Here is a 10,301-nt window from a genome sequence, read left to right on the forward strand (position 1 = left end):
GCCTTTGTATAAAAATCAGTATAAAATTTATTTACCTCAGGCAGAGCGATTGTCAGTACTGGAATCTGCGCTTTTTGCTCAACAATATAGGGTCCAGGTAGATCTTGTGGTGGTGCTGGCTTGTTGATGGCTTCCCTCTTCCCTTTGATGACATCCTTGAAAGAACCTATGCCCTTTGAGCTAGATCCAAAGCTTCCACCTCTTAGCCTCGTGTTTAGGATGATGGTTGAGTCTGGCACAATTCCATAGTCCTGCACTGTATATTGATCCTGTAAGATTTGTCCTGCATATATCAAGCTTTGCATGTTTGTTGATATGCCTGTATGTGCTTGTATTTCATACTTTATATCTTCTATCAGCCTCCCCTTCTAGATTCGCTTGCATATCGTTCTTCCTGACAGGGTTCTGATAAAGATTTGTATCAGTTCCTGACCGGAGTCCTTGGTGGATAGTGTTGTTCTTGGCCAGGATCCATGATGTCTGCCTCCTATCGATCTGATAAAGATTTGCATCAGATCTTCCTCCGTAGTTGGTGGATCGACCTTGTCTAGGTCTCGATCTGTTGGATCTGCCTTCTCTGTCTTCCCAAGAGCACCATAAAGCTTGGGGATCTATCTATGCCCTGTTATCTCTTGTTCGGGCTTGCCGAGGTTATTTTTTAGAGGCCCAATCTTAATGTCCAGAGTACCTACTTTTATCAAGGAAGCCCGGACCTCTAGATGCATGTCGGTTTTGTCCTGGGAAGCCCCTGCCATGAGTGTCATCTTCCCCTTGATGGCTTTAATCCCCGTCAGTCTGAATGATAACGGGGGTGCAGTGAGCCTGACAGCCCTCAACCCTTCATGCGCAGCCCTATCTTGCCTGACGGCCTCCCCTAGGGTACTAGCTATTTTCAGTGATCTTCATCTTCTACCTCTGCAGAATTGATCCTCGTCTTCCACCGTCGCATCAATGATCCTCATCTTCCAATTGTTAGTATAAACCTTCGCCGATCCAAAAGAAAACCGAGACTCAGCAAGCCGCTTTGCCCATAACCAGTTGCACTTAGCCCCATCCTGCCAGACGGCATCTCCCTCAGCTTTGCGCTTGTAATCGGCGGATCTGTAGTAGCCAGTGTATACCTGTTTGTCTTCAGGCTGATCTAGATGCTGGAAGGGAGAGCGCCCCTTTTGCTTGAGGAACCATTCTCTGGTTTGCAGTGAGGCGGCGGCACAAATATTTTCTTCAGAAACCCTAGCCATGACTCTCGCTCCAAATAAGTTTATCCTCCTCTCGTACATCACCTATAATTATTTTACAAAACCATGGAATTTGGTGAAATCATATTTAAAAATTATTATTATTTAATTATTTTAAATGTATTAATAAATTTAAAGTTTTGAAAAAAAAATTGAAACAATTAATTTTTCCAAATATAACAATTCAAATTTATTATTTTAGCAATTTGAATTAGATTTTAAATAAAACTCTTAAAAAATATACTTTAATTATGCAAAAATATAAAGTAGTTAAATTAAGGTTTTGATTATATAGAAGATTTTTATTCCGTTCAAAATTTTTGATGGATACTTGACTCATTATTGGGACCAAAAGAAAAATGATTATTATGCTTTCTGGTCTTTACCGATGGTGGAGTGTCTACCTAGATTAAAAATATTTTACACAACTTCATCCACAAATTCTTCACAAAATAAACAATGTGAAAATGTACAATCTCTTAGAACAATTAATGCTAATATATGTTTGAGATAGATTGAAATAGACATCCATCAAACCTTTTAAATTTCATACTTAAATGTGAAAATTTCTATACGTAATTCAACAAACATAATATTAATTTATTTATTATTATGTATATAATATTTGGGGTATTCCAAGGAAATGGCATGACAATTATCTCTAGTTTAATCACATCAATAGGGTCCATTTATTGAATGTTGAATATTAATATCTCTTTTAATTTCGATCTTGATGAAAGATGTTAAGCATATTTTTGTCGTCTCAGTAACCCTATTGAATGTTGGGAGGTTATTCTTTATTTTAATTCAAGTCTTTATCTTAAATTGGTAAATGAAAGATGTTGGCATATTTTGGTTGTCTCCTCTACATCAATGGATGTAATTTAAAATATTATTGAATGTTGGGAGATTATTCTCTCTTTTAATTGAAGCCTTTATCTTATGTTAGTAAATGAAAGATGTTGCCATATTTTGGTTGTCTACTCTACATCAATGGATGGAATTTCCAATGTTATTTGGTTGTCTCCTCTATATCAATGGATGGAATTTCAAATATTATTGAATTTTGACAGATTAAATTCGCTTTTTTGATTCAAGTCTTTATCCTACGTTGGTAAATGAAAGATGTTGGCATACTTTGGTTGTCTCTTCTACATCAATTAATGGAATTTCAAATATTACATTTACCTAATGCAATAATGACATTCTTTTTATTTTTTTTTATTTTGTGGAAAAAACCTGTGAACAGTTTATGAAACCAACGTTTCGGACTAACTTAGTGAGTCCATCATCAGGGCAATGTGATTTGTATTTTGAGAAGAGAGAGCATGAAAACATGGAGCTATTAATAGTTAAATGAGAAGTTAGTCATTTAATAACTATTAATAGCTCCATGTTTTCACGCTTTCTCTTCTCAAATGACAAATCATATTGCCCTGATGATGGACTCACTAAGTTAGTCCTAAACGTTGGTTTCATAAACTGTTCACAGGTTTTTTCCACAAAATTAAAAAAAAAAATAATGAAATTGTCATGCGAATTGTCAAATAACAAATGACGTCGTGTTATTTACATTTTCACATTTACCTAATATAGTTATGAATTTATCATGCAATTTATCAAATAAAAAATGGCATCATCTAAATACATGGGTTTATAAAACTAATAGTTTATAAAATGAATGGTTGTGATAGAGCCATTAACTTTAAAAGTGGAAAAATGATGTCTCCTTATATCCATTACATTTATGAGTTATCGAATATTTCTTCTTTTAAGTTGTGCTAGAGAAATTAATTTTTAAAAAATGACAAGCAACACCACTGTAATACCCTTTGGTGAAAAGTAAATATTTGATTTACTTTTACAAAAGTAATTTGGCAGACTGCCTAACTTCCTAACAAGAATAGATAATAAAAATTTAAACATGAATGTTTATTTGTTAAATTTTATTAATTGAAATTGGTTATGGTTACCAAAAAAATGCTGAAGGGAAAATATGTTAAGCGAGAGATCTACTTCCAGACAGTTATGACATATTTACTCATTTGCCTAAAGATAAATTATCTAAGGGGGCTAATAAGGTGAGAGGGAAAAACCCTGACACAAACTAGAGACTTGGAACCTGGTTGGAGGAGGTCCAAGAGAGGAAATGAAATTGTTCCCTTAGATATAACGTTGTTGAGGAGAGGTAGGATGTTGCCAAGATAAGGGGTTCTTGAGCTGATTGGCTAGTGGAACACTCTGTCAAACCTATAAGGTTTATGATAAACCTAGACAGACCTAGTGTGGTCAGAATGTTTTAGGTAGACTTGTTTCAATCCCTGTCTAAATAACTTCTCTAGAAGTAAGATGGCTTGGGGGGGTACTAGTAAAGGTTACCTGAACTCATTGGTTGGGTGGAGCATTATTTTCTCCTTAGTAATTTTGTGGTATCCTAACTGTTTGAGAAAATAAATAGTTCTTCCATTGCGTTATTTTCTTGATGAAAACAAGCAGTTTTGTATTTGTTCTAATTTTTTTTATTAAAAATAAAAAATTATTATGAACGATTTTTAGTACTAAGTAGAGAATTATTCAGCATTATCTAATTATATATTGAAAAGACTAAGAAGTTGTGGGCTAGGTTATCCCAAGGTGGAACATAACTCTATTTAAAATAACAACAAGAAATGTTAAAAATAGCATCTATGAATTCTAATTTAATTTGTCCTTGAATTAAATTATGAATTAAATAGAAATTCTATTCTCATAGCAACTTGTAATAGTTAACTAAGTTAATTTGACTTATTTGGCTTAGTAAATTTGAGTTGGAAGTCCATCTAGATTAATGTAGAGTGATTCCTAAATTTTAGAGGTCCGGGTTGAGTTCTTTTGAGTTGTAATTAATTAACTCAGTCTAACTGAGTTATAGTGAGTTAAACTAGTTCAAACAGTTGGAGGAATTAGTAGGAGGTCTAGTAGTGGGGAGCAACTTCACTACTCCACCAGTTAACTAAAGACTGACTCATAAATAAATCAATCATGTCCATTCAGAGGAAGACCCAGTTGAGATTAGAGTTCAGGGACAGTGTATTATTAGTTATATAATTTTCTGAGTTGTACAGATGGTGCGTGCAATCATTAGAGGGCCTATGATGGATTGCGCAATTGTGGTTAGGGATTTCCCCAATTAAATATGGGTTAATTCCCTTGGGGATTGTGCAAGGAAATAGGAGCTTGGAAGTCTAGGAATTTGGCTAAGAATTGGCCAAAGGTAGTCAATCAAACAGAGGATAGAAAATACGTGTGCAGGTTGAGCTCAAGGTTGATAAGAGCATATTGTATTCATTTGAGGCTTGCTTAAGAAGTAGAGAGATAGATTGTACTTGTGCAGGAATTGTTCGGGTTGAACAAGCATTGTATTTTCTTCTCAGATCTTCTGGTTAATGCAATATAGATAGACAGCGTTTTGAGCAGTTGTTTTCTCCATAAAAATATTTTGTTATGTGCGATGGAAATTCTTCCTTTTCTGCTTAGTGTTTTCCTCGATAATTTTTTTTTTCCATTGATGAGTAGAGTATATTCTTGTCTTACATTTTGGCACATCACATAACCAATTTGAATCTACAATAAAAATCTACATGGTATCAGAGTTGAATTCACAATAGAAGAGAAGAATTTGAAGTTTTCCTTGCAGAATGATGGAGCTCTAGTTCAGGGCAGATCCAGAAGACCCTATGTGCTAACTTCTTAATGGATCTAGAAAGTTGCTAGTGGGAATATCAGTGAGCCAATATTTAGTGACACAAAAGTAGTTGTGATCATTGATATTAGCAGATTGAGGATCAAGAATTTTTTCGGCAAAGCATTTGCAAAGAAGATCTGAAAATTTTTGTTGAAAATTTTCAAAAACAAATAGAATATTTGGATTTCTTGCGAAAAATACCCAAATTCAAAAAATAAATCGGCTAAATCAGAGTTCGGATGAGGGAGATATCATCGATTTAAAATTAGCTCCTTTTTCAAAAACATTTTTGTAACAACAGGACAGATGAAACAGATCGATGTGCGAGTCAAGAACTTGTATGCACTTGAGGTACAAGATGCATGCAAAGCCTTGAGGAGCAAGGCAAAGGTTAGAGACTTGGTGGTTGAGAGGGAGCATGAATTACCTCTCAACATGCAGCCTCAGAAAGTTGTGGAGCAACCATAATTAGAGAAGTAGAGAGGAGACCGAGTGGAGACATCCACTCAAGCAAAGAACTTTAGTAGAGGAAATTTTTTAGCCAAGTGGGAAGAGGGAGTACATGCATCGATACCTCCAAGTGAGAGGTGGGACAATGTGAAGTAATAGTCCCAAGGGTGTAGAAATTGCATAGGGTCCATTGAGATGTTTTGTCTCATAGATCATTACCTTGCTACGGGAGCCCACAATACATAGTAGCATGATGGGTAAGTGTTGGTTGATGCAATCAGATGTCAAAGTGACAAAGGTAGAGACTAGTAGCAAGTTAGATACTAGGGAGCACAGAGCAAAGTTGGTAACAGTGCACATGGACCAGTGCAGAGTCAGCAACAGTGCAAAGTTTTCAGTAGACAGTGTAGTAGCTAGTTGCAATCAGAGAGTCTTGTGACAGATGCATCATACTAATTCAGTTTGGATGTTTTTTTTTTGGTTTCAGAAGTTGCAGTAGCAATAAAACTAGAGAGAAGTGCTGCATGAAGAACATTCCCGAGGTACCGGATAGGGATAGAGTTGAATTCCTTTCTTGTTGAGAGGGAGTCTTGAAAATAGCAACAAGAAATGTTAAAAATAGCATCTAGAAAATCTAATTTAATTTGTCTTTGAATTAAATTAGGAATTAAATCGAAGTTCTATTCTCAGAGCAACTTATCTCAGTTAATTTGACTTAGTTGGCTCAGTAAATTTGAGTTGGAAGTCTATCTAGAGTCATGTAGAGTGATTCCTAAACTTTAGGGGTCCAGGTTGAGTTCTGTTGAGTTTTAATTATCTAACTCAGACTAACTAAGTTATAGTGAGTTAAGCTAGTTCAAACGGTTGGAGGAACTAGTAGGAGGTCTAGTAGTGGGGAGCAGCTTCAGTGCAGCTTCACTACTCCACTAGTTAACTGAAGATTCACTCATAAATATCTCATCCATGTTAGTTTAGAGGAAGACCCAGTTGAGATTAGATTTCAGGGGCAGTGTACTATCAGTTGTATAATTTTTCGAGTTGTACAGATGGTGGAGCCAACATATTGTCTAAACTTTTACCATATCCTCACACCAAAAAGTATGTATATATAAAACATTCCAGGTTAATATAAGCATTATAGACAATGTATTCCACATGGTTCCAAGATATAGTAGCCCCACACGAATAAATATGAGTGAAACATTCATACAATAAGTCATGAAGGGGGCATCGTGAAGGGATTACTATTGTAACCTTTATTAAAAATAAGTAATCTGCAAATAGAACCAATTAATTATTGATTATACCATACATTTATATGCAAGGTAACTTAGATTAAAAAATAAATAAATTAAGGTGTTAATCGAGAGACATTACAACCACATTTATTAATATAATTGTGCTGACTACTAGTGCAACCATATAAATTAAATGGTTGGTTGATAAACATCAAAACGCTTAGTTCAAAATACATGTCATGTTGCTAAAATTTTGAAAAACATGAAAATTAACTAAATTATTGCAGAAATTTTGAATAATATAACACTTATTCACAGAGATTATCCTGATTATACACTATTTGCGGAATGCATGCATAATACATAACCTCCTCTACGTTGATCATCAATTTGCAGAATTAAAGAAACAATCGCATGTGCACTTGAAACATCAATCACACATATCAACACAATATGTAATGGGGAAAGCATACAGCTGAAAACCCTGACTATCTGTATATTATGATGATAGAGAACATGTAACAATACATAGTACAATACTCCTCACAAGTACTCAGTACTATCTCCACCTGCGACACACAAACAAGCTCAGATATGAATTAAGTCACAGGTTCAAATCTCCTCCATTATTTGCTTGCCTCTACTGCGCAATCCAAGTTGAGAATAGATCTGATCCAAGCTCGAATTCCCTTTGGTTGTACTGCGCAATCCTCATTGGCAATCTCAATCAATGATTGTGCAAATCTCATGCACAGCTATAGTCACAACTGATAGTAGTCTCACCCTTTTACCCACCTCTAACACTTATCTCCACTGAACTGTCCATGCACTAAGTTAACTGATGTATTCTTTAGTTGATTTATGAGTTAATAATTAGTGAATTAATTAATAATTAATTCACATCACTCATCACTAGTGTATTTGGCAGTTAGACTAAATACAACTAGTTCAACTAAGTCAAACTGAACACAACTCCATCAACTCCTCAATCAACTCCATCAACTCCTCAATCAACTCCAGCAAACTCAATCACTTGAGTTCTAACTGAAGTCCATCATGCAATAGCTCAACTAACCCATAGGAAAAGCGTATTTCCTTCTGGCAGTTGCATGTGCCACATCTGTAGCTCGAACTGAAGTGCTGCAAGAGGATAAGATAATGTTTATAGTCCAAATATTATTAAGAGCTAATAATATTCGACTATTCTATTTTTAGACTGGCAGTCTAAAAATAGACTCCGCCCATATGTCTAAAAATAGAAGTCCATCTATTTTCACCAACATGACCAATCATCCATAAATAACATCCTACAACTCATAGACCATGATCCATATGTCTAAAAATAGACATAGTCTAAAAGTAGACTTTGCGCCAAAAATAGCCTGCGGGCCCACTTAGTGAAGGCGACTTCTTTTCACTAAGCTCCATCATCTTGTTGCATTTTCAACACTCCCTCTCAAAAATATATGGATTATCTGCAACCCCTATCCTGCCTTTGTGGTATTTGAATTTGCTCCTGGTGAGCGCCTTCGTCAAGATATCGGCATCCTGATCCTCCGTGGGAATGTATGAAAGTAACATGATTCTCCACTGCACACAATCTCTGATATTATGGTACCTGATTCTGTCCGTTGGGCTCCCTACCCAATCTGCATCCGTGAAGCCACATAGCTTCACCTCATCCTCCTGTCTGTACCACAATCCATATCTCGATGTGCCTCTGAGATAGCGCAATACATGCTTGCCTGCCTTCCAGAAGAGCTTGGTTGGCTTAACCATAGCTTGTGAAAGTTGGTTAACAACATAGCATATATCAGGTCGTGTATTGACCAGATACATAAGCAACCCCACCAACTGTTGATAAACAGTGGCATCCACTACCTCCGTTGAAGTAGCATCCTCCTTCCTCCAACCTCCAGAAAGAGGAGTATCAACAGGCTTCTAGCCATGCATGTTGAACTTCTCCAGTATCTCTCGGGCATACTTACCCTGAGAAACAAATAGTCCATCACTGTGCTGCCAAATTTCCAATCCCAGGAAATAATGAAGGAGGCCCAAGTCCTTCATCTCAAACTCTCTAGCAAGATCCTCCTTGCATGAAAGTATCAACAACTCATCTCTCATCAAAATCAAATCATCTACATAAAGTATAATGATTAGCAACTTACCCTCCACCACAATCTGGTATAGGTTAGAATCCGCCTCACTCTTGGAGAATCCAAGTCTGGTGAAATAACTGTCTATCCATGTGTACCAAGCACGAGGTGCTTGTTTCAACCCATACAACGCTCTCTTGAGCCTGCACACATGCGACTTGCTGCTGAAGATATCGAAACCTTCGGGCTGCTATATGTACACCTCCTCCTCAATGACTCTGTTGAGGAACGTAGTCTTCACATCCATCTGATGGATGTGCCACCCCATCTGCACTGAGAGAGCAAGAATTGTCCGTATGGAAGAATACCTTGCGACAGGTGCAAAGGTCTCCTCATAATCAATCCCCTTTATCTGTGACAAGCCTCGGGCAACAAATCTTGCCTTATACTTCTCCACACTCCCGTCAACTGCCTGATTCACTTTGTAGATCCATCTCGAACCCACCACTGATTTCCCCTCTGGTCTTGGGACAATCTCCCATGCATTGTTTCTAACAATCGAATCATACTCTTCCACCATGGCATCTACCCATGCAGGATCCTCCACAGCTTCCTCGAAAGAGGATGGCTCAGTCACAACACATTTGCTCACAAGAGACATGTATCCAATGTACCGATCAGGTGACTGTCTCTATCTGCGCTGCGCTGTAGGTGGTCCTATAACCTTCTATGCATCTTGAGCCAGTCGCTCAGCTTTTGTAGTGCGCTTTCGCCCTCTGATGGTTGGCGCTGCATGAGTGGTCTCTTCCACTCCATGAACTTCATCTTGTGGCTGATCCACATCCTGAAGCTCATCCTTAGGAACTAATAGCTCCTCATCTGCATGCAAGTGTGGCTCCCTCAGAAGCGAACACTTCATGGCTTTCTCCTCCTGAAATTTGATATCCCGTCGCACAACAGCCTTACGACTGTCTAGCAAATACACACGATAGTTGTGGGGCGTATCAGTGTACCCCACAAATATCCCAACCTCTGCGGTCGGCTCCAGCTTCTTCTAGCATCCTTCGTCACATGCATGTAAACAGGAGAACCAAAAATCCTCAAATGGGAAATATCAGGCCTCTTACCAGAATAAGCCTCCCCGGGTGTACTCATGCCAAGTATCTTGTGAGGACAATGGTTCTGCACATATACTGCAGTATTGCATGCCTCCGCCCACAAGTGAACGGGTAGGCCCTGATCATGCAACATCACCTGTGCAGCACCCATGATCGTTCTGTTCTTCAGCTTAGCAACCCCATTCTGCTATGGGTTATGGGGAGCTATGAGCTCTCTTCGAATCCCTTTTGTACTGCAGAAGTCCTTGAACTCACCAGAGATGAATTCACCACCATTGTTGCTCCTAAGAGCCTTCACCTTCTTCCCCAATTCCTTCTCGACCAGTGCTTTGAACTCATAGAACTTTGAGTATGTCTCGCTCTTCTTCTGCATGAAGAAGATCCAACACTTTCAAGAGAAATCATCAACAAAGATCACATAGTACTTTTGCTTTGCT

The sequence above is a fragment of the Pinus tabuliformis genome, chromosome 7 (assembly GCF_031772625.1).
Source record: "Pinus tabuliformis cultivar Carrire ecotype Pingquan chromosome 7, CPIR1, whole genome shotgun sequence".
Lineage (NCBI taxonomy): Eukaryota > Viridiplantae > Streptophyta > Pinopsida > Pinales > Pinaceae > Pinus > Pinus tabuliformis.